Source organism: Protopterus annectens, chromosome 13.part0 (assembly GCF_019279795.1).
Source record: "Protopterus annectens isolate FY-2018-M chromosome 13.part0, PAN1.0, whole genome shotgun sequence".
Lineage (NCBI taxonomy): Eukaryota > Metazoa > Chordata > Ceratodontiformes > Protopteridae > Protopterus > Protopterus annectens.
In genome coordinates, this window is record NC_056747.1 from 876,005,428 (window position 1) to 876,031,206 (window position 25,779).

Here is a 25,779-nt window from a genome sequence, read left to right on the forward strand (position 1 = left end):
GTTGCTTTAAGAGTTTGGAGCCATTTTTGCAGTGGAGTTGTCATGTGATTTAAAAGCCTGTTTAAGTGCAAATTTCAACTTGGCAAGTTTTATGTGAAGAAGTCTGTATGCTTTTAAATGAAAGTCCTTATTTGTTTTATGTTTTGACAATTAAAATTAATTTTATACATTTATTGAGCTTTGAGTGTTTTCCATCTGAGTTTTCAGCATTGTGTATTAGTTTGGTTTGTTTGTTGCTCATTATGTTGTGTAAAGGACTAGGTTGTGATGCTAGACACAATATGTTATGACAGGCTGAGTAAGTCCTTTATAAAGACAGAGCTGGAAGAAAATGGAACAAGCTGCCTGCAGAGATTAGATCAGCTGAAAGTTTAGGTATATTTAAGAAAAGGACACATGACTAAAATACTCCATCACCACACCGTCTTTATTTATTTATTTATTTTTTGGGTAAGAAGATGTTAATGTCAAGCTGTATGGAGATGGGATTTTAAGTGTAGCACATATGCAAAATGCTGACTAAAGTCCATGGGTGCTGTATATCATTGTTTAACTATTACTTATACCCAGGAGTTCACATAAATGTAATGTGCTTATTCATTATTTGTGTAAACAGTTCCATTTTGGGACAGTGTTGATCGAGAAACCATAGTTTGCTGACCTGTGGCCATCAGTTTAATGCCTGATTGGAAGACACCACACTATCCCTTCTGTTTATTTTTCACGAGTGAGAATAACGAATTGAATCTAAATGAGCTGCATGTTTTGTTATAGAGAAAAATATACCATCAACTTGCTTCTGTGATCCAATCACTTGATTTGGAATGCAGAGTAAGAGTCACAAATAATTAATTTTAAACTAACAGCATTTACACATTAAGTTCATCTTGGTCCAAAGCCAAAATCAATAACAATAAGGCATGTCTACGTATACTAGCCCAACCTCATTTTTACAGCCTCTCAGCAGAAAGAAGTTTGTACAGAAATCTATCATCTTTTTACTTTTATAGTTGCTTACAGGCATTTATTAACATGCTTTCTGCTTCTACAATTTCCTTACTTAAAATTTTTGAGGGATTACCTTGTGAAATGTGTTTTGTTTTTCTTTGTTTTGCTCAGGTTTTTAAACAGTGGTTTATTGCAGTACAGTTCCAGTTGCAATATTTTAGTTCTGCATACCTGGTATTTCAAATGAACCCTAATGCCAGCTAAATGTAGAAATTTAAGAAGAAAACATATTTTATTGTTCTGCTTTGTATTGCAGGCACTATTCATTTAGATGTTTTCTTTTCTAAGTGCTCTGGTGTTATTCCTCATTTTGACCTCTAGATGGCAGGAGTATCACATTGAAAGCTTTACCTAATGAATATGTCTCCTTTCACAATAGTGTTTCATCTTTGGATCTTCCACAGAAGATGAACCTGATCTCGAATCATTGACCCTAATTACCTCTTTTGCTTCAGGGATGGTATTTGAAGTAGTTGAATAGTTATAATGTGGAGGTTAGAACTGATTGACTTGCTGCTGAGCCATCTAAATGCACAATATTTTACCATATAAGGATTATCTGTCCAACGTAGTTTGCCATTTTCCTTAGCTGTGGACAAGCTACCTAATGTACTTAATAAATAGCATGTTTCTTTTCCCTGTTACTCTATATCCTTCATAAGTACTTCCTTATGTTTTATTCATGCATTCTTGGATTGTTTTACCTAAGCATATGGCGAACTATGGTATCAGCCATGATGGGGAAAAAATAGAAATGCTACGTTGGTCCACTAATAGAGGACACAAAGAGACTGAAACACACACATGATGTAATAATGCCTTTTATTGGTCCAGTACAAGTTTTGCGGGTACTCAAGCTTTAGGACTAGCACAGATCCTTCATTGTGAACTCTGACTCAAGACCATTTCTAGACTTCTCAAATCTGAACAACTCTTTGTTAAAAATCAGGAGCTTTCAAGGTGACTTTAAAGAATTAATTCCCATTTTTTGAACAAAACTCTTGTTGATGAATGTCGGAGCTAAAATGAGTATTTTTACATTCCATGTAGACTATCTAAAAGGAAGTACTTCCGATGTCAGATAGGACAGAATCATTTTCAGTTTTCATTGCTGCCATTTGCGATTGTTTGCCAAAAGACGGCTCCACTGTCTACATGCCTCAGAAAGCAAAACATAATTGTTTTTCCTTGTTGGGCCAGAGTTCTGCCAAGACAACTCTAGGTCAAGACATCCACTACAACATTAACATGGCACATGACCAGTCAATTCCAGTTCTGCAAGGGTACATCTCAAATGTAGGAGAGGGCACTGTAACTCAACCAGTGTCTTTCAGCAGTTCACATTAATTGTTTACATCTACCTGAAGTGAAGGGGCACAGATGGAAACTGGATCATCACAATGTACAGATGAAGAACATCCTAAATGCAGATCTGCTTACTCCACGTTGCTGCAGTTAGATCAGAACCGTGTGCTTTCTTATTCCCCATGACAGGAAAATATTTGCCTTTTCTTTGAGGTAGATTCAAAGGTTGATGTGAGCAGTTGGTACCTCACAATTCAACCACCTCATAACTCAATCGTTTCACAATTCAACCACACTTTCTACCATGAGGGTATCCAACAATTCATTCACCATCTTGCAATTCGACCCAGAAAGGAGGCTGAAAAAGTTGTTCATTGTTTTCTGTTGTTGTGTTGTATAGTGCAGTTGTTTCTTTTAAGTGTTGTGAAGAAGTGAAGAAATGGGCCCAAAGAAGAGTGACACTGGCAGGAAAAAATAAGTGGGATGAGCACTGAAAAGAAGAAAGAAATCATAGGTAAAATTGAGAAAGGATGTAAAATAGAACGAATAGCAGAACAGTATGGTGTGCTTAGGTCTACTGTCTTAACATTTGGGAAAAATAGAGATAGCATCATGGGTGCTAAGGTGTCAAAAAGGAGCAACAAAGGTTTTGGACAAACACAGAAAAACAATTCATGAAGATATGGAGAAGATGCTTCTTGTTTGGATCCAGGAGAGGCAAACAAACGGAGATCCAATAACTTAGACCATGATCTGTGAGAAAGCTAAGCTCATCTTTGAAGACCTAAAAAAAAAAAAAAATTCCAGGAAGTAGCTCACAGCAAACAGAAGAATTTAACGCAAGTAGAGGATGGTTCCACAGGTTTAAAAAATAGATGTATCATCCACAGTGCTCTGAGTCAAGGAGAGGCAGTTAATGCTGACAAAAAAGGTGCACAGAAATTTGTCAAGGAATTTGAAGAATTGATAGAGAAGACAATCTGCCATAACAGATTTTTAATTGCAGTGAAACGGGACTTTTCTGGAAGAGATTGCCAAGTAGGACGATGTACATAACCCAAGAAGAAGCTAGGATCCCAGGTCACAAGTGCATGGATCAACAAGTCAATGCCTACTTCAAGAAGCTGTATACAAAAACACTCTTCTCAAGGATCTTCAACATGACCCATTCTTCAGGTCAAACACTGAAGGAACTGTGGAAGACTGAGTTCAGCATTCTTCATGCCATATCATTCATCAAAAGTGCTTGGGATGATGAAGTGTTGCAGAAAGCCCTTGGTGCAACCTGGAGGAAACTGGTTCCTTCCTTTTTTCAGGGTGAAATTGTGAATGAGGCAGCTAAAGCAGCTGAAGTGCTGCAAGACATTGTTTCCACAGCAGAGCACCTAGAGATAGGGGAAGGTGAATGAGGCAGATGTAGAAGAACTGCTAGAAGACCGTGATGACGAGCTCACAGTGGAGGAACTTACAGCACTTTGCAATGAGCAGTTCAGAAGAAATTTCCAAGAAGATGAAGATGCCAGGAAAAAAGGACCTATGCCAACAGCTTGCATTAAAGAACTTTTATTCAATTGGAAGAAGGTGCAGGCTGCAGTCTAGGAGTGGCAGTCCAACACAGTTGACATCAACAGGATGATGGATGTGTTTACCAACACAGTCATTCATCACTTCAAGACTATCCTGAAAAAGAGGGAGAGACAAGTCACCCTGGACAAATTTTTTCATCTACACCTGCCAAAAAGCAGAGGGAACAGGCAAGACAAGGTGAAGAAGACTCCTCTTCCAACAAGTAAAGACTAAGTGGACTCTGTAAATAGTGTAAATATGGTGACTAGTGGGGCTGGGCAGAGAGAATGGGCACAAGTTTATGATACCGACTCACCTGAATGAATGAGGCAAGACAAGTAGTATGCAATGTATTGTGTTATTATTTATTTTGGGGGTGTGGATAGGAAACTGTTGCAAGATGTTTTAAGTTATAATTTATATCATATTAAAGTGAACTAAATAAAACAATAATAATCAGAGACAATAGATATTCATTTCATAACTGCTATCGCAATAATGTAATGAGTATGAATTTTAGCTGGACTGGAAACATGTTGGCCTGCATTCTTAGAAGGACTTAACATCAAATAAATTTTGTATGTGACATGTGAGCCATAGTTTTAGGAATGTACAGTAGTCCCCCATTCCTCCTCCATTCCTCCTCCACATCCTCTCCTCCATTTGAGATGTTCTACATTTCAAATCATTGTGAGCTACATTTTTTTAAATGTATTTTTTAATTTTGTTTGGGCCGGGAACAAATTAAACCATAATGGCATCTCGCAATTCAACCGTTTTGCAATTCATCTGCCATTCCAGAATGGATACGGTTGAATTGTGAGGTACCACCTGTACTTTCTTTCCATTTTATCCAATTTAGCAGATCCTTGTCAAGGGAAAACAAGACAATTACAGTCTCATTCTAGTAGCTCTTTCTTGGCCAACACCACCATGGTTTTCTGTGCTAATGAGTCTCATCACTTTTCCACCATGGCCATCACCTCTACAGAAACCTTTACTAACACACTAGGCCAAATAAGCACCATTTCCCAGTCTCAACACTCTGAATCTGTGGTCATCATAACTCAACCTCTAAGTGCAAGAAATCAATATGGGGGACTGGGACAGAATTTAAATATTGCTTTTATAAATTTAGAAAATTACTAGAATAACGTGTTTTGCATGTCTGAAGTCTAAAACTCAAAAGTGTGTCATTATTTAGTGACATTTGTCCTCCTTGATTTGACAGAAAGCCTCAGATTTTATGAGCAAAAGGCCAAAAAAATAAGAGATAAAAGCCTGGATATTCTGAGGGGATCTGGACATTTGAGAAGTATGGCTGCCATGAAACATTTAGTTTTGATTTTTTTTTTTTTTAATAGCAGCTCTTTATCCATTCATAAAAGAAGTCAAAATATATAAAACAAGAAAATGATAAATTCAGAAGTAGAAGATGTTGGTCCCCTGGATTATAGTACACACCCTAGATCCTTTATTTTTCCAGTTCCTATGTTATTGGACAAGTTAAATAAATTATTTAATTCACATCTTATATTTCCTTATTTGCCAGCTTCGCGGGATCTGTGACTGCTTTCCTTAAAGCAGTTAATCTCTTAAGACCTCCATGAAGCCCTAGTTCTCCTCTGTTGGATATTAAGTTTATGTTGGAAAGTTGAATTTGCTTCCCTTTGAACAACTATAGTGCAGACATTTCTAGTTGCTGTTATATTACCTTGAAAGGTGTCACAGTTTTAAGATTTCATGTGAACTGTCTTACTTGGATTTCCGCAGTGAAAGTGTCACTCAAGACTGATCCAGTTTTCAAGGACCATATCCTTAAAATCTCTCCAAGACCAAAAATACTTCAATGAATCTTGACAACATTCAGGGCTGTCTTATAAACAGGTGTCATGCAAGCTCTGACTGATCTCCTACTTAAGTTGATTAATCCAAGCCTTCCATAGGCTGTGTTCCCAAGCAGTGGTGATCCCCCTTCATAAGAGTGGCCCCACAACTGACCCAAGCAACTGTAAACCCATTAGCTTTTTTAGTGTTGTCTGCAAAGCCATAGAAAGCATCATCACTGATCTCATTAACCAGGCAGGCTCAACCTGCAATGAAGTAGATTTGTTAAGAACAGGTCATGCCTCATTACTCTTGTGAACTTCTTTGAAATGGTTACACAAGTCACAGACCATGGTCACCCTGTTCATGCTACCTGCCTTGACATAGCAAAAGCATTTAATACCATATTGCACAATGGGATTGTAAACACATTAATAGCCCTAAACATAGATCCCTGTGTGATAAGATGTATTGCAAATAAACTCAAGGACAGAATGCATGTTGTCAGGGTCAGTGAAGCTTCTTTAGTTAAGAAAAAGGTGACCAGTGGTGTTCCCTTTGGGACCCTATATTTTGGCATTTATTTCTCTGATTTCAAAATGGAAAACAAGGAACTTGGGCTGACTAATTTCGCTAATGACTGCAAATCAACAAATAATAAGCTGAACTGTCAAGTGTTAACGTATGCTGCACTGAGAGAGCACAAACTAAATGCTAAGAAATGCAGAATCATCTCCTTTGGAAAACAACAAATTGTTACAACCTACTGCATCAGTGACCATCTACTCTCCAATAAGTCTGTCATCAGAGACCTGGATACGTGGGTAGATTGCTCCCTCTCCTTTGATCACCATGTAGCAACTGTAGTCAGAAAGTACTTCTGTATATCAGAATTACTCATAAAGGCATTTTTTTCCAAAAGAAAGGAAGTTAATAGATCCCCTGTACTCTTCACTGATTAGTCCCATTATAGCATATAATGCATCCTTTGGCATGTAACTACTAGTTTGATCAAAAATGTCAAAACATTACAGAGGTTCCCAACAAAGAGAATCTCAGGCTTTAAAATTCTTGGCCATCAGGAAAAGCTAGAGCCACTGTTCCTGTGCTGTGTCATAAAGAGTCTTGAAAAAAGACTTGTGCCTTTTTATTTTTGTGCCCTAAGGGAACCTGTTGTCTGAGACTTCCTTTTTCATTGATGCATCAAACAGTATAGCCAACACCTAGAACAAGAGATCTGAATGTACATCAGGGAATAAATAAAACTAAATGGAGAGAGAGGTTCATTACCCAGTGCAACACTTTGTTGTGGAAAAGACCCCTCCTGCCTTGCATGTCAAGCAGTCTGATTCTCTGTCTGCCTTCAGACATAGCTTAGACGATTGGATGGTTACCCTAGAATACACTCCAGGACTTACAGGAGAACACGGTGGTACAGTGGTAGCATTGTTACCTCACAGCAAGAGGTACTCCTGTTCGATTCACGGCTGGAGTGCCTTATGTGTGGAGTCTGCATGTCCTCCCCGCAGTCGAGTGGCCTCCTAAAGACATGCGTGAATGGGCTTGCCTTCGCTGAAGGTTGGGCATCGGGCTGGCAACTCGGCACCATAAAAAAACTACTGCCAATAATTAACAGACCTGAGTTCTGCTGTGGCGACCCCCTAACCAGGAATAGCCGAAAAAAAGACAAACAAACACTCCAGGACTTACAGGCCCTTGCCCCCCTTGAAAAGGTTGATAGATCCTGAAGGTGGTTATTGAAAAGATACACATGGCGTCTGGTCTAATAGCCTTGTATTCTGTATGATTCCTATAGTGATAGTTTTTCAGACAACTTACGTGACTATCAGAATGATGGTGGACAGCACTTGCATTTACTGCAGTTGACTACATCAGTGTGGATTTGACACAAATTCAGGAAAAAAGAAAACAGTTTGTGGTCTCATTTAAGGAAGTGAAAAAGCTTCTGGTCAAGTAAGAAGGTGGTTGTTGTTTTATGATCTAAATTTTGGTCCACTGTGACGGTTTTGTTATGACAAAAATAATAACCCTTAATAATCACACACTCCATTAGGGTGGTAGTACATCTATAATTTTGTTGTAGAAGTAAATATGCACATGAAGCTCTAGAGAACTTACCTTCACAAGACATTCCACTTTCCAAAGTCCACAGTTATGACAGGTTTTGTGACATCTGTACTGCAAAGGATCCTATACTTGTCCAGCTAACACGGCTTAGTGATCTACCAAGATGTTATACTTTCCCACTATGGTTACTGTTCTCAAAGAAGAAAGTACAGTTATATGTAAGGTATTTCCCATAACCTTATTCTTTGAGGAGAGTTACTGAAACAGTAAACCTGCAGTCTCCATTTCTCCTAAGATTATTATATGTATTTTCATTGATAGAGACTGCGGTGGTGGTGCTGCGGTAGCGTTGTCGCCTCACAGTAAGACGTTCTGTTCGATTCTCAGCTAGAGTGTCTTCTGTGTGGAGACATGCGTGAATGGGCGTACCTTCTTTGAAGGTTGTGCGTTAGTTAGGGCTGGCAACTCGGCACGTAAAAATCGACTGCCAATCATTAGTGGAGCGGAGTTCCGCTGTGGCGACCCCTCACCGGGAAAAGCCGGAAGACACAATATTTTATAAGGATAGAAACCCAGCCACTGGGAATGCACAAGCCAGTGCATTTCTTTGTGCCGGTCCCAAGCCTGGATAAATGGGGAGATGTGCATCATGAAGGGCATCCGGCGTAAAACTTGGCCAAATTATTTCATGCGGACACCAGTAAATATTTACATACCGGATCGGTCGAGGCCCAGATTAACAATGACCGCCACCAGTAGTGTTAGCCAACAGGGTGATGGCAAAAATTGGGCTATTGTTGGCAGAAGGAGGAGAGGAGGTGACAGGCATGGCCTAAGGCAGGAAGAGATGAGAAGAGCTAGGACTGTGGTAGTGAGGGTCAGAACTTTGAATGTTGGCAGTATGACTGGTATAGGGAGAGAGCTTGCCGATTTGATGGACAGAAGGAAGGTTGGTATATTGTGTGTGCAAGAGACCAGATGGAAGAGGAGTAAGGCTAGGTGTATCGGAGGTGGGTTCAAATAGTTTTATCATGGTGTGGATGGGAGGAGAAGTAGCGTAGGAGTTATCCTGAAGGAACAGTATGCTAAGAGTGTTTTGGAGGTGAAAAGAGTGTCGGATAGAGTAATGTTTATGAAGCTGGAAATTGATGGTGTAATGATGAATGTTGTTAGTGCATGTGCTCCACAAGTTGGGTGTGCGAAGGACGAGAAAGAAAAATTTTGGAGCGAGTTGGATGAAGTCGTGATGACTGTACCCAAGGGTGAGAGAGTGGTGATTGGAGCAGATTTCAATGGGTATGTTGGTGAAGGGAACAGAGGGGATGAAGAAGTGATGGGTAGGTCTGGTGTTAAACAAAGGAATGCAGAAGGTCAGATGGTAGTGGATTTTGGCTGTGGTGAATACGTATTTTAACAAGAGGGAGGAGCATAGGGTGGCATACAAGAGTGGAGGAAGATGCACACAGGTGGATTATATCTTAGGCAGCATAGGATGGTGGTTTGTAAGATGACGTTGGTGATCAAGAAGAGGAGGAGGAGTGTGAGGGCAGTACTAAGGATCAAATGGTGGAAATTGAAAAAGGGTAATTGTGAGGTGGAGCTCAGGGAAGAGTTAAGACAGGCACTGGATGGCAATGGAGAGTTACCAAATAGCTGGGTAACTACAGCAGAGCTAGTAAGGGAGACTGCTAGAAAGGTGCTTGGTATGACATCTGGACAGAGGAAGGGCGACAAGGAGACATGGTGGTTGAATGAGGAAGTACAGGAGAGTATACAGAGAAAGAAGTTAGCAAAGAAGAAGTGGGATTGTCAGAGAGATGAGAAAAATATACAGGAGTATAAGGAGATGAGGTACATGGCAAAGAGAGAGGTGGCTAAGGATAAGGCATATGAAGAGTTATATGAAAGGTTGGACATTTAAGGAGGGAGAAAAGGACCTGTACCAATTGGCTAGACAGAGGGACCAAGCTAGGACAGATGTTCAGCAGGTAAAGGTGATAAAGGATAATGAGGGAAACATACTTACAAGCGAGGAGAGTGTGTTGAGCAGATGGAAAGAGTACTTTGAGAGGTTGATGAATGAAGAGAATGAGAGGGAGAGAAGGTTGGATGATGTGGGGATAGTGAATCATGAAGTGCAATGGATTAGCAAGGAGGAAGTAAGGATAGCTATAAAAAGGATGAAGAATGGAAAGGCTGTTGGTCCAGATGACATACCTGTGAAAGCATGGAGGTGTTTAGTTGAAATGGCAGTGGAGTTTTTAACCAGATTGTTTAATGAAATTTTGCAAAATGAGAGGATGCCTGAGGAATGGAGAAAAGTGTTTTGGTACCGATTTTTAAGAATAAGGGTGATGTGCAGAACTGTAGTAACTACAGAGGGATTAAATTGATCAGTCACAGCATGAGGTTATGGGAAAGAGTAGTGGAAGCTAGGTTAAGAAGGGACGTGATGATTAGTGATCAGCAGTATGGTTTCATGCCAGGAAAGAGCACTACAGATGTGATGTTTGCTCTGAGAGTGTTCATGGAGAAGTACGGAGAAGGTCAGAAGGAGTTGCATTGTGTTTTTGTAGACTTAGAGAAAGCTTATGACAGGGTGCCTAAAGAGGAGTTGTGGTATTGTATGAGGAAGTCGGGAGTGTCAGAGCAGTATGTAAGAGTGGTACAGGATATGTACGAGGGTAGTGTGATAGCGGTGAGGTCTGCGGTGGGAGTGACGGATGCGTTTAAGGTGGAGGTGGGATTACATCAAGGATCAGCTCTGAGACCTTTCTTATTTGCAGTGGTGATGGACAGGTTGACAGACGAGATTAGACAGGAGTCCCCATGGACTATGATGTTTGCAGATGACAGAGAGGTGAAGAAGAGAGTACAGGCAGGATGGAGTGGGTGGAGAAGAGTGTCAGGAGTGATTTGTGACAGGCGAGTACCAGTAAGAGTGAAAGGGAAGGTCTGCAAGAGGGTAGTGAGACCAGCTATGTTATATGGGTTGAAGACAGTGGCATTGACAGAGCTGGATGTGGCAGAGTTAAAGATGTTAAGATTTGCACTGGGTATGACGAGGGTGGACAGGATTAGGAATCAGTATATTAGAGGGTCAGCCCAGGTTGGAAGGTTTGGAGACAAAGCCAGAGAGGCAAGATTGCATTGGTTTGGACATGTGCTGAGGAGGGATGCTGGGTATATTGGGAAAAGGATGCTAAGGATGGAGCTGCCAGGTAAGAGGAAAAGAGGAAGGCCTAAGATGAGGTTTATGGATGTGGTGAGAGAGGACTTGCAGGCGGTTGGTGTGAAAGAGCATGATGCAGAGGACAGGAAGAAATGGAAACAGATGATCCGCTGTGGCGTCCCCTAATGGGAACAGCCAAAAGAAGATGATGATGATGACTTTATAAAAACTGAGTTTTGTTGGGCGTAGGATTTTGTTAAAATCTTTAAATGATGTTTCATTTTTTCCATAATTATTTCAGAGGATGTTGTTAATTTGCACTGTTTTCAATTCCAGGTCACCAAAAATTGATAATTCATCTTGTACTAGATTTTTTTTCTCACTTACTCTCTCTTGCTCTCAACATTGAAAATTCAGTGTCTTGATATCAAAATGAGCTATTGATGATGTATTTATTCTTTTTAAAATGCTTAATTTCTTTTGAACAGTACCTTTTGCACTGAAATTGATGTACCTAAATTTCTAATGAAAATGAAATAATCTACATTTGAGACCAGATAGCTCAAACCCTTATTAAACTTTAATAAAATGCAGATGCTTTCATCCAGTATTACCTAGAGAACTACTTCAGACAAATAATACCACTTTTTATATGCGATTAGCTAAAAGGTTTTCAAGTGGTTGCATCAGTTAGTAAAAAAATTTTGTTGAGGTAGTTTTCCAGTGCGTCTTTACTTAGTTAACCAGATCAATGAAGTGGTATAAAAGCTGTTTACAGGCCATATAGTTAGGCAAAGACAAAGTATGCACTATTTGTCTTTATTTTCATTTCTTGCATTGTTTATCCACTTGGGCATATCGGTCTGCGTTTGTTTTGTTGTGTGTGTTTTTCAGTTCAGTTTGATGCTGTTTATGTAGTTTGTTTTCCAGTTCTATGTTAGACCACATTAGCCTGTTGAGTGTTGCTCATCATCATCATTTGGACTTAACACATTTTCCAGTTCTATGTTAGATCACATTAGCCTGCTGCTGAGTGTCGCTCATCATCATTAGTTTGGACTTAACACATTTTTTGTATTGGTACATTACCTAGGGTGCCCGAAAATACTACATTTCAGGTTTAAATTCATTTTTTTCCTTCTACTGTTTCTTTTTTTGAACTTGAGGCCCAGCTGTTGATTTTTATGCATTTACCTGCATTCTTTCGTAGTTGGAGAGCACACCAGCTGTAATTGTAGTGCTGTTTTTTTTTTTTCATTTTCGCCCATTCTGTCGCTGGGGTAACTTTAGGATGGTTGCCATTTTAGCCTTTTACCCATTTCCATATTTATTATGATGAAATTTCCAGGAAATTGTATTTTTGCCGGAGTTGCTGAGATGAGTCATAAATCACTTTAGAAGTGATAGGATGGTTTAAGGTTGCTGGTGGTTAACATGAGGATGTCATTGGGTATGATATGCAAGCTGGGGGTGCAGTAATTAGGATTTTCTTACACATAATAACTCATGCATTCAGTTTAACTCCCGTTTTATAAATACAGTAACTTCCCTGCTATGAAAAAAACTACTACAAATCCAGCCATCCCATCCCAATCATTGAATTCACAACAAACCTTCACACTCACTGAAGTGCTAACATCAACATGTAAAAAAAACATAAATTCACACCCTTAAGACGACAACCACTGCCCCTTGACCAGCTCCCATCTGACTACCTCAAATTTTCTACAGATAGCCTTCCATATCCTCTCTCGAGTCTAATAAACCATTCTGTCCAAGAAAAATATGTCACAACCTTATGGAAAAAAGTCTACATAATACCACTCCATAAAGGCAGATGGTTCACCAATCCCACAAACTGTAAAACAGTCACCATTCTCTCACCTTATCCAAAATCATGGAAAGATGTATTCACTCTTAACTTACTACATGTAATACTTCTCATAAACTTCCTCTCTCCCCCAGAGTATGGTTTCAAGCCCAACCACAGTAGAACCCTGACCTTTTAAGGTTCACAGATGTAATAAATCACAATATAAATTCAGGTCTTCTAACCTCAGCCCAATGTCTGAATCTATCCAAGGCATTTGACACAGTCAATCTAATATGTGCTGCTAGGACACTAACCCTGTTACGAACACTTGCCCAGAAATCCTTCTCCTCCATAGAAGCTTAGCTCATCAACTCCTCCTGAATCCTAAACAAAGTTAAACTACAGCTGTTCTCCCCCAACTCTCTCCTCTAAAAAACTGCCTTTATTGTACTGTCATCTAATAAGAGCAGTATAGAACTGGCATCCCACACCAAACTACTAGGTGTGATTAGAGATGACCACCTGAAATTTGATCTTCACCTTCAGCAAGCCTTAAAGAAGACGCAACAAAAGCTAGGCTGCCTCTGTAAAGTAAAACATTACCTTACTGACTCTGCTAGACAAAACATAGGCACATTTTTGTATTCCCTACCCTATGTATAATGATTTATGCCTCTCCAAGCTAGAACAATGCTGCAGTAAAGTAACAACCACCCAACAATATAAATCACATCACTGCATCTCTCTAAAACAACTAAACTGGATAGAACTAAGTTATTCTCTGTTGTACTCACAATTAATTCTAGCCTTCATACTACTGCGTAATCCTGATAAGTTCCCATCTCGTCACTCCATCATTAATACTTACAGTACTAACAGACTTCTATGCTGCACTGAAAAAATCATTACTCCAGTATTCACACTGCATTGCTAATCACTGGAATACCATCCCACTCCACTTAAGAACAGCCTGCAACCTGAAAGACTTTAAATGCCTACTAAAGCAACACCTGGTAGATAAATGTCTCTGCACCTGCATCGCCTGTAGTTAAACCGGTGTTAATATAGCTATGTATAAATTTGTGCCATAACTGTCTGCTGCACAAAAGTTAATGTACTGTTGTGACAGCTGTACCCTCCTCTAGCATCTCATCTCATTTATTATTTCTTTTGCCTCCTCCCCTCATTCCTTGATTTGGGCTGCTCTAACTCCTTACCTTAAAATTTTATTCATATGAGGCTCATGTAAATGTCATTTTAATTGAAACTAAATGATGTAACTGATATCAAGGATGTTGCTCATGAATTAAGCTGACTGTAAATGATGAAACAATGCAAATGATGTCCATGATGTCTGCATAATGGAGCTTTTCTCCTCAGGCTTCTGCTGAAAAAGGGCACTGAGAGTCCAACTGTCTGGTAAACAAATGACAATTAAATAAAGTAAAATAATATAATTGCTGAATACCACTTTCTTTAAGTAGTATGTCAGCCATTCACATTTCTTTATTTGATGTAACCATTTTGTACGACACAAATTGTGTGTATTCCATTGTGTGCTACTGCATAATGTAACATGGTGTTTAGTGAGTAGATTTAAAAGGGATGAAAGAATGAATTGTGTATCAATATAATGCTGTAATATGTATGAAAGCTAAACCTAGAGTTTTGTGTATTTTAATGGACCTGGAAAGGGAAGTTGCATATGACAAGGATGGAAGAAACTATTTACATCCATTGGCTGAGATATAAGCTGTCTTAACATAAGATGTGATTAGATAAAACGGAAAAGGGTGGCTAGTCTGAAGGACATATGAGATGAACAAATATATTTTTGTGTTTCTGTTTTCACGATTGTACCAGTTTTATTATGACACATTGATATGATGGGGGCAGGGAGGGAGTTGTCTCCCAAAACTATGGAACATTCTGCACCGAATGCACATAGTGGTGATCAACACATTGCAAGCACACATTTGTCTGAAATGTGTGGTTTATTTGTAGGCAGGTCCTTGCCACCCCATCTTCATGTTGCTGCACACTCTACCACTACCTAATATAATTACTTTTGAGTTATGTTTTACTTAGAGAAAAAAAAAAACAAATGCTTGGTTAGTTCATAAAAAGTCAGATATTTGTCTTTTTCATCGCTTTTTATTTGAAGTAAAATACCCCATAGAACTTGAATATACAGTCCAAGTACTTGCATTTCAGCTGAATAAATGGCTCCCTGTAATAAACTTTAACAAGAGCAGAGGGCAGCTTCAAGTTATCAAGTAGTGACTGTGCAATAAAAACAGACAGAGGAAGTATGTTTTTTTCCCTCTTTTCCAGTTGTCAGATTCCTTCAGTTGTTTCACCCCCTACAGCTGCTTGTCATTTATTCAAAATTCTTGAGTCAGATTGCTATACATTTGGTCATTTTGCCCATATGCTTGTATTGTCTTCTGACCAGTTGGTTGGTAAGACTTGGCTTAGTGGAGGTGGGGCCACTGATCCGTTACATATAGAAATGCTCTAGTAGAAGGTTTGGTAACATTGGACAGAAAAATGTTCATTTCTGCCTCTAATATTCTCAGCCAGTCTGTTTGGATGTCCTAGATAGCTGTACCTGTCGGCAGAGTAAACCTGGGAGGTAACAGCACATGCCCAAGTGTTTTTGGCAGAAGCTGGTTTGTCTTCTGCTCAGGTTATATTAATTTAACTATCTTGGATGGCTAGAGCTTGGAAGAGCAAGGCCTCTTTCATGATGGCCCTTTAGTGCCACCTATTTAGGAGAGTTAATTTCAATCCTGGAGTAAACGTGTACACGGTCACCCTAAGAATAATCTTTGTATTGTTTTAAACAATGCTGTTAAGTTACTTGTAAGTGTGTGTGTGTGTGTGTGTGTGTGTGTGTGTGTGTGTGTGTGTGTGTGTGTGTGTGTGTGCCTATAAATAATGTATGCTTTTAAAGCAGTCAAGTTTGTGCACCTATAAATAATGTATGCTTTTAAAGTAGTCAAGTTTTAAGAACTGGAAAAAAAGAGAATAAAATAAGTGTTTCAATATAACTTATGTTTTTGTAACCAGTCTTGTACATTGACTGCAGAAAGTAATTAAAAAAATGCTACATTTGACAAACATCTTATAAATCCTTTTAATGTGACATTTACTGTTTTGCTGCAGGTCTTAAAATCTGAGTAGTGTAACCGTGTTTTTCCTTGTATATTTTCAGTGGCAACCTGAAGCAGCTGTAGGAAACCAAAAGATTCCTGCGATTGTTCAAATGACACCTCTTCAATCGCAAAATGTCTGATGAGAAGAAGATTAAAGAAAATCTTAGAAAAGGTGTGAAAATAGCACTAACGTGTATTGAAGTTTTATGTACATCGGCATCTGCAATCTGTCCCTTTTTTGGACCTGCAGGATCCATTTGCAAAGTGATTTTAAAATGTATGGAAGATAACGGTGAAGGAATGCTTGGTGCAGAGTTTGAAAAAGTTAACATGGAGCTACAGAACATTTACAAAGCAAACCAAGATGTGCTTAATGAGATTAAGAAACAAAAAAGTGATTACCAGTTGTCTGAAATAGAGTTTTTCTTGAAGAAGTACTTTAATGCTTTATTAAACATTGAGAAAGCAAGACCAGAAGATGTTGAGAAAGAGACAGAAAAATTCATTGAGATGTATAAAGGGAGACAAGAAGAAGATCTATTGGCCCTCTGTAAACTTGTAGTAGGAAATGTGGTGTATGGTGATCCAATTCTAAAAGTGTGTAAAACATGGTCTAAAGGAGATAAAAATGCCATGATGAATTTATGTGACCACTTAAGGTTTCTGTTAAGCATTGGCCTGAATTGTTACATGTTCTACTTGACTATCACTGATGCGGAAGACATCGAGGAGCAATCTGAAAAATGGAAAGAAAGGCTAGTGAAAGCCAACAGGAAGATGGAACAAGCCATTCGAGAATGCCGCTAAGAATACAATCAGCTAAGAAAAACAAAAGCTATGCCAGTTATTTTGTCACAGTGCTTGTTTTAATTTATATGAAAAATGCTTGCATGTTATACATACCTAATGTATTTGGTGAATAGAATGAAATAAAACAGACTACAATCGCCTTTTTTAATGATTTCACCTTCCTTTGTGTTATTCTACTTCAGAATATTCCACTATTACAAGATCAGATGTTTAAAACCAATGTAGTAGCTTCCTAATTTGTGTTCTCTGGGAAAACCTATATTTCACTGACTCCTCTCACTTGATTCAAATTCAGGTTATGCGAACTAGCGTCTTGTAATGTCCTTGTGGTTAAAAGTGCTTGTTTCATTGCTGTCCATTTATGTCTGTATTTGTAGCACCCATTGCCACCCTATTACAGAGCATCATTTAATGTTAGTAGATCTGTATCCTCTGTTTACAACTGTGATATGTGGTTTGTAATGATATAACTTAATTAAATTTCACTGAGGCATAAAATGCACTTTGAATAGGACTTTCTACACTTGTACTTGTTCCTGTGAGTATCCTTTGTTATTGAAACTACAGTGCTGATTGTGGAAAAACATTCCTGTTTTCTAGTATGTATTGACGCTGTATTTTATTTGTAAGTCATGAATGGGGTTTCACTTGTCCAACTTTTACGCAGTGATCTTGCCTATTTATCTTACCTTTTTTCTTGTGATTGCAGCTATAAGGCTGGTGATCAGAAAGTTGTGACCTGTTAAAAGTACTTTTTGTAGGGCGGGGGGACTTCCCCTCCTACAGTCCTTTACTCGTGTATGCTACCTCTGACATCCTACATCCTCTGGGAAGAAAATGCATGTCCCAACCCAAAGTCTGTGTGGTCTCACTATTTGTGAATAATTTGTGATCACTGAACTGATGTCTGTGACCATACAAAACACAAGTGGAAAACTGTAGTATCGTGTGTGTGTGTGTGTGTGTGTGTGTGTATGTGTGTCCATTCACACTGTTTTCGTCAGTAATACATTTTCATGGGAAAGCAGTCTTTCACTTCATTTTGTGACTGTTGAAACAATGTATTTATTACCCATACCTAAAAGCAATCAGAGTATGAGACATGACTGAGCTACATAGATGTTGGATATTTTTGTCAAGTAGAAATGATACCCTGTGTAACATCAAACTGAGTAATACATTTTATTGCAAATGTAAAGAATAATAGTTTAAAAATGTTTTCTCTACATTAGAATTATGTTCGGGAAAAAATATTGTCTAATCTGAGGTGCCTGAAAATGTAAATTAGCAGGGGAAATTTACCAAAGAATGGTAGCTTGTCTTCCATCATTTTACACTTCTTCAGTATACCAGAACAATTATTTCTTGTTAATGTTCTGAGATCTGTGACTGGATTGTTAGAGTAGCAAAATATCTGTTCAGTTTCCTTGATTCTTAAGTTTATTGCATAGAGTTATTTGTAGATTTTGGTATCCTGAAGTAAGTGTAAGTCTGAAATGAATATTGATGATGCAGAGAATGTTTATTGAAACACATTAGCTGATTTGGTTTCTATTGTAAAACGGATGCAGGTGCCTTTAACTTGTGCATGCTGATCCTTCAAAGATTAGCTGAGGGGAATTCCCACTGTAATTGGAAGTATTATTTTAGCAAATGGAACTGGTTTCCTTAATATTCATTCTCACCATGCATACTTGCAAAAGAAAATTGTTTGCAATATACTGTTTAAGTAAACACGGTTTTGCAAGACGGTATTAACCTAAATTTGGAATAGTGATGTTTTATGTGTTGAATATAATATTATTGTATAGCTAGTACAGCAGTCATCAAAAGGTCTACTAGAAGATGAATGCAAAACGATGCCAAGTTATTCATCATATCTCACTTTACAGTAGAATCTGTACATTCTCTATATGGTATGCTTTGCTGAACTCTGATACCTGTTGAATGGGCAAATACAGCTTGCTCACAAGGTTTTGCCAGCGTATTTGCTGAAAATGACCAATCACCATAAAATATTTAGGTAAAGATAACAGTTATATAATACAGGATCTACTTCTACTTGGTGAATATACTACACAAATTAAAATAACACATACAACAGAAATGCAAAACAGATAAATCTTATGTTCTTTCATTTTAAGGTGCCAAACATGTCTAAAGAGTATTGAACAGAATGCTGTGACAGTCTGTAAATGTTTTTTTGAGAAATGCCGGAAAGGCCATTGGAGAGAATTGTCAAGTACTGTTGCAGAAGTAATATTCTACTGCTTAGTGTAATGATAGCTTGTGTATAATATATGAGTAAGTGACGTATACCACTTAAGTAACAGTATTACTACAGTTAAAACAGTTAAAATATGGTCATATTCACTCCCATACCTGCTTAATGAAATGGTTTCAGAAGTGCACTAGCTTGGAGTTCCCATTGTACAGCTGTGGAAGCACAGCTTGTGATCTTGTCAGTTTCACAGTGATAGTGTTACTAGGTGAGCCGCCCATCCATCACATGGCACACTCAGACTGCACTTCCATTTTTCACCAGTATATTTCTGCTGTTGCATTTTCATGAAACAGCAACAGTATAAATGTTTCAACAAATATGGGTGGGACCCATAATATGGATGTGCTCTATACCTTTACCTTCCAACAGCAATAATTAGGGCTGTTATCATTAGCAAATACTTATGAAAACCCTGTGAGAGGGAAATGCACAGCTGTACACAAAAAAGAGTACTGGTATTGTAGCATGTAACTTTATGAAGGTTGCTGGCCAGTCATTAATATGAGCCTAGACACAGTGGACCACACTACATGTTGTGGTGTCCTTGTATACTGAAAGATGCAGTTTGGACATGCATGTGTTCTGTAGGTTGCATAGTGTACTTGTCTCCCCTCCCTGTAGTGCGCTTCATGTCTCTGTCATACTACAAACATCATCCAATGTCTGATGCATCATTGTAAGGTGGGGTACACAGTCCTGTTGTGAAAAGGAACACAGTACTGCACCACGTTGTGCATCTGTCACACTGCAGACACTGTCTAGCATGACATATCACTGTAGTGTCTATTTATCTTTCTTTTGTACAGTTGCACATTTCCCTCCCTAAGTTGAGCTGCATAGCAGTGTTGTAAAAAGGTACACAGTATTACATCTCTGTAAGGTGGTCTGTCTGGTACAACTTTGCAGCCTGACACAGCTCCTGCACTGTCTTTTTAGTAGTTAGCTTCCTATTGTTGTATAGTGTATGCAAAGGTGCACTGCTCTTTCAACATACAATACCATTCATCTCCCCTAAGGACCTTGCTCATGCTCACAGAAGTGTAAGTTACTTAGTGCTGCTGCTGTTTACCTTGTGCTTCTGTCTGAACTCATTCCTTTGCACCTTGTGTACTTTGTTGTTGTAGGAGACAAGAGTACACTGCTGCTGTGGTTGTTAAGGAGAATGTAATACCCCTTAGACTTTCCTCAAGAGCCTTATGTGCTCTTCAGGCATATCTCCCCTCTTGTTTATATTATTGCATGGAGATTTGCCCTACAAGCATTGTTCCTTTTTGAAATTGTTGGCACATAGTGCCATCCTTTTGTGTGCCTTAAGTTGCTATTAACCCCCTGTTCTGCTATTCCCAGATAGGGTGCAGAGTGGCATCCTGTTATGTGGCCTATGAATAGTTATGTCACTTACCCTGTGCAACTCTTCTGTTGTGTGTACCAACCATCCAATTGTAGCATGCATGGGCTACTTTCTGTCACGTATGCTAGTTTGTTTCTGAGCTGTATGTCTGTTGTTATGGTGTGTGAGTCTCTTTTGTGAAGCATATTAATGAAGACTGGATGGTGAGCCTGAGTCTGCCACACAGGTGAGGTTATTTATTTCATGGCAGAATGGTGCACAGTGTAACAGCATAAAATGTGGATAGTGGGTCAGCCTTTTATAATTGTCACGTCATAAATGATGTATCCACTGTGTATGACTTCATCCATATTAGCTGCTCATGTTGACATAAATGCTCCTGTATATTCTGCTGGCTAGTGTTACAGAATGACTCACTGACATTTTTGTTTCTACTAGTCTCCTGCTAAATACAGTTGCTACATTTAATGCTTGCTTTGCTGAGGTGACACACTGCAAGCCATGCCACATACATTTTTTCTGGGTCACAACTCTGTTCATTGGACACAATGCAGATGCCTTAATCCAGTGAATCCTGAATGGAACACAAGTCCATCACAGGGTGTGTGTATGTATGTGTGTCTGTTTATAGACATAGCATGCGGACACACACACACAAACACACACACACGCACACGCACACACTGCAACTGCAGGCACATTGAAGGCTCACCAGATGTGATGCGATTGGTGTCCATTTTCTTATACTTTTAGAACTCGAGGCTAGCAGGATAATGGCAGCCCTGCCTTCTGTTAGCTCAAGGAAAAAGGAGCACAGGAAAAGAAGAAACCAAGGAAGGAGACAAAAATGTCCCTGGAACAACTTCTAAACCCAGACCAAAATGTCTGGGGGGGGGGGGGAGTAGTTGGAGTCATAAAGAAAATGGATTTGGTCTCTCATTATTATTAAAGTAGGTAACTTTCATATGCGATGGCATCCGTTCATCTTCCTCAACCTCTGATAGAGTCCCAAGAAAAACTTGTTTGTTGAACCACTGTAAAAGTTGTGTCTAGAGAGAACATCTCCAAGTACTACTAAACTGGTGATATCGGACCTACAGATATCTCATGAGAAGACTGGAGACTAATAGGAGGCTAGTATTAATAATCAAAATATAACAGGAGAAGAGATGGTAGACTATGGGCACCAAAACTCAAGTTCCAGTCACATTATTCTCACTTTGGCTGTTAGTGTAATGTGGCTATTGTGGCTAATCAATGTGATATATAGTATCACTGGATGAAGAATGGAAAATGTTAAGGAAAAACCTGTATTCTGGGAATAGGCAACCTAGAAGCCATATGCTGTGAAGCTTCTGGAAAACTAACCCTAATGTGAGAAAAGGTATGAGGCCAGCAAAAGTAGACCCCAAGAAGAAAGAGGGATCTTAGATGTTAGCAAAGAAATAGCCATAGTCTAAATGCAATTAAAACCTATTTAAGATTTGATTCATCACTTGCAGTTTAGTATGTCTGTAAAACCATTTTTAAATCTAATTAAAATTGTAGACAGACGAACATTGTTGCCATGAAAACTGTCTTACAGTTAGGAAATGTTCATCAATCTTTAATGCATTAACAGTGTAGGCTGAGGCATGTTGTGTATGTTATTAGAATAGTTCATGATTCTTAATTAAAATCTTGCTGTTTTCTTGGGCACTTCTGTTGCACTCTAGTGCTGACTTCTGATTATGTTCAGCTTTTTTGTCTTTGTGTACTTCTGGAGTATCATAGCTCTGATAATACTTCCAGTCTCAGCCATGCTTCATTCTTAAACTTTACACCATAAAAATTAGAATGTATGTGGCCATATGTAACTGTTCTACTGCATCCATCTTAGGATTGAAAAGCTAGCGTACAATTAACGGCTTCTTTTATTAAAGTATATACATCTATTGAGTTGATAGTAACTGGGCAATTCCATAACATTTGTATTATACAAATATATATATTGCAATGTATGTTCCCTTTACCTCTTTGCTAATTTTAATTATTTCACTTGAAATAGCAATCCATGTGCATCTTTTACATCTGATGGTAAAGTTCATTGTCTCTTCATAATATACCACAGCTAGTGAAATCCAAAAAAAAAAACTGTAATTTGCTAAGACCAGTTGTCAACCATGAGTGGCTTAACCACTCATGGAAAAAAGTGTGACAGTCACACAACTCACAAGAATCTCACAAGAGTGGCATATCTAAAAGAGGTTAAACCTTTTACAAGCTGCTCAAGTTTGACCCAAATCCAGCCACACCACAGGCATGACTAAATTCCAGTCTATTGCAGACACAAACTTGATACATTAATGTTATGTAGATGTTTATCATAGCATTCACTGTTGCAGTGTGCAGGTAGCACATGACAAACCCTACTTGTGGAACTTCACTCTGCACAAGGGCTTTGTCCTTTACCCTTCCACCAAAGTGTAGATAGTTTGATGGTGTAAAGGATGAATCAGTTTACACCATCTTCAGGTCATTCTTGATGTGTAGTGTACATAACTTTGGTGGTATTGTAACTTCAGGAGGGTAAGGCAGGATTCCCATAATCCTGGTACACTAGAAGGCTCCTGTTGACTGCATCAAACTCTTTGCTTCTCACCCAAGACATGAGGCCCCCAGTTTAGTAGTTCCTGAAGTTTCACAAACCAGTGCCTGTCAGCATGCTTTGGCATGGTTAGGTAATGCATCTTCCTGTTATACTTCGGAGGCTTCTACTGAATCCTTACTGAGCAAGCAAGGTACTGCAACGAATAAAGTCTGATGTTTTCAGTAGAGAACAGTTCAGTACAATGCAGGCTGTTCCATCATCACTAAAGTTCTTATAAGGGTCTCCCCTATACAATATGTACAGTAGTGGAGAGGGAGCTGTGACTAGCCAGTGTATTCTATTACCTTGGGATTTCAGATGTCACATGACCTAAGGAGTTCTGGATAGTCAGTAGCTCCAAAATGGCAGAATGTACTGCTTGGTTGCTAGTTTGACTGACCTGTATTGTTTACAGTGACTGGTAAAACATATTTGTTTCAATAAGAATTTTTACAGGAAATTTAAGTCTTTTGAAAACAAGACATTTCTCTTTTCTTGATAAGAGTTGCATCTGAATTTTGGTATACTGACAAGCTGTTTAAAAACGTCCTGCCGCTTATTGAGTTTTTATTTAGTAGGATTATACGAAGTGTTTGTTTCTCTCTCCTTGTCTGCAGGAAGTAAGACATCCTGGATTCTGCCTTGAACTTATGTTATATATTTGATGTTTTATTTGATTATTTTTGTGGTATGAAATTTGTACAAGCATGATTAAGCTACCTGAGTCTTTCTCTTCTGGCATATTGAATGTGTCAGCAGCGTATATGCTGCATGCCTTAAAAAGTGACTATAACAGTTGCGATGAAAAGCTGTTTTAGAATGTACTAATCAGTTTAGGACATAACTGTACGATATAATTTTGAGCAGGGACAACAAAACCTGAGTAAGTTCCATTCCAATTTGCAGTATAAAGCTTTGTTAACCTTTTCTTACTTGTCTGTACTGTTTCTTTCTATATGACTCTCCCTGAGGAAGACTGTATGTGGAATTTTGTGCTTTCCCAATAATAGACATATTTTACTGTAAAAATAGGGAAAAAATCTTCTGAGTTCTTTGGGGCATGTGTCAGTATAAATATTTAGAATGCATTTGTACTTCTGTAACTATAGGTAAAAAAAAAAAAAACTGTGTCTTCAATTTTCAAAAAGCAGGTATTAAAACTGAAATGTGTATTACCAATATGCAAAATAAAACTACTCTTTTGTTGGTTTCCAAGGTAATTAGCATTGCTTGTGTAATGTGTATTGCATATGAAAACTCCTTTGCTTAGTTACAGGAGTAAATGCATTTTAATTAACACTTTAGTGAACTGGTGTTTAAATAGAAAACCCTTTTACTTATAACATATAAACTCGGATACATGTGTTTTCAGAGAATCAGGGAAGTACTGCTGTGCACCATTTATGTGATTTCATTGCAAAATATGACTATCTTTACAGCAGTTCAGTACAAGAAATATGAACATACTTGTGTCTGTGTAATGTATTTGCTGGCTGAATTGCAATAAATAGTTTCAAAATAAACATTACAGTATTTGATATTGAGTTATTGTTGTCCTTGTATTAAGCCATTTTATTACTTTGCCAAGATCCTCCAAGAATAATCATCTACAGCAATAGTAGTTTTCAAATCCTTTAGCATCTACAGGAATATGTGCAGATTGCTGTGTGCTTTTTAATAATTACATGCGTTTAAATCTTTGTAGAACTTCATTCACAACTAGCAGACCGAAAGATAATAATGGGAGATTGGAGAGTACTGAGTAATGGGGATAAAACACGCTTTTATGCTGTGCAAACTTTAAATTTTGAGAATTTAGAGAAGGATTAATTATGAATACAGATTTTAAGCAGATCAAGTATGTTACATGGTTGTTGGGTGATCCTGACACACAACCAGGATCAACCATATCATAAATATAGTAAATGAAAATTAAGTTACTAGTATACTTATTTTAAATGACTGTGAACATGTAATTAAAGGCTTGACATAACAGTTTATAGTTTACAGCAAAACTGATAGTAGCAACGGATAGCAGTAAGTTGGATAGTTGACAAAATGTGGTTAGTGTAATTGAATAATTAATGAAGATATACATGCTAACCTGATCATTTGAAGTCATATGTCAAACTGCTTGGAAAATAAATCTGATAGTGTATTATAAAAATAACTCTTAATTCTTCAAAATTTTGCAGCGGGTCCATAATTTGCCTTATTTTTGTTCTGTACTTCATAAAAAGTGTGGATTTCTGCCAAATCATTGAGGACTGAAGACAGTAATGACAAACATTTGATTTTTATACTTCATATCCTTCAGAAAATACATGCTATTGCAAAAAATTCTTATTCTAGTAACTTTCTAAGTTTATAAGAGCATTATTTAAAATTTGTCCTGATTTTGGGCTTTTGCCCCAAAGTTATTTTTGATTTTGTCCAGAATTGTTGAGGTAAAGGTTTATAGGTATGATATAAACTGTATGAAATATTTTTCTTTTATATTAATGTTTCTTTACTAGCTACGCAGGGTGGTTCATAGACACTTTAAAGCCATAACCTTGTCCACAAAGGCAAGGGTAGAATACAACATATAACTTTATGCATAGTTTAGTATAGCCTGTCAAATGATATGTTTTAGGAGTTGGAAGGAGCACAGTAAAACCAAAGAACAATGCATGCAGACATAGAAAAAAACATGCAAACTCCATGCAGACATTACCCAGAAATCACAAATGAACCCTGTAGCTGTGACCCAGATTCTTTCTATTAAA

At 38.2% G+C, this 25,779-nt stretch overlaps 1 protein-coding gene and 1 long non-coding RNA gene across 2 annotated transcripts in view; one reads left to right on the top strand and one right to left on the bottom strand.

The window, feature by feature from the left end:
• LOC122787734 overlaps nt 1–24,534 on the top strand; it is a 214,221-nt gene extending 189,687 nt beyond the window's left edge. The window contains exon 2 of the long non-coding RNA XR_006362596.1: nt 15,997–24,534. This is a non-coding gene — a long non-coding RNA (uncharacterized LOC122787734). The remainder of the gene's footprint in view (nt 1–15,996) is intronic.
• Nucleotides 1–25,779, bottom strand: part of LOC122787733 (protein rapunzel-like) — a 555,947-nt gene that overhangs the window by 486,331 nt on the left and 43,837 nt on the right. The window lies entirely within an intron of this gene.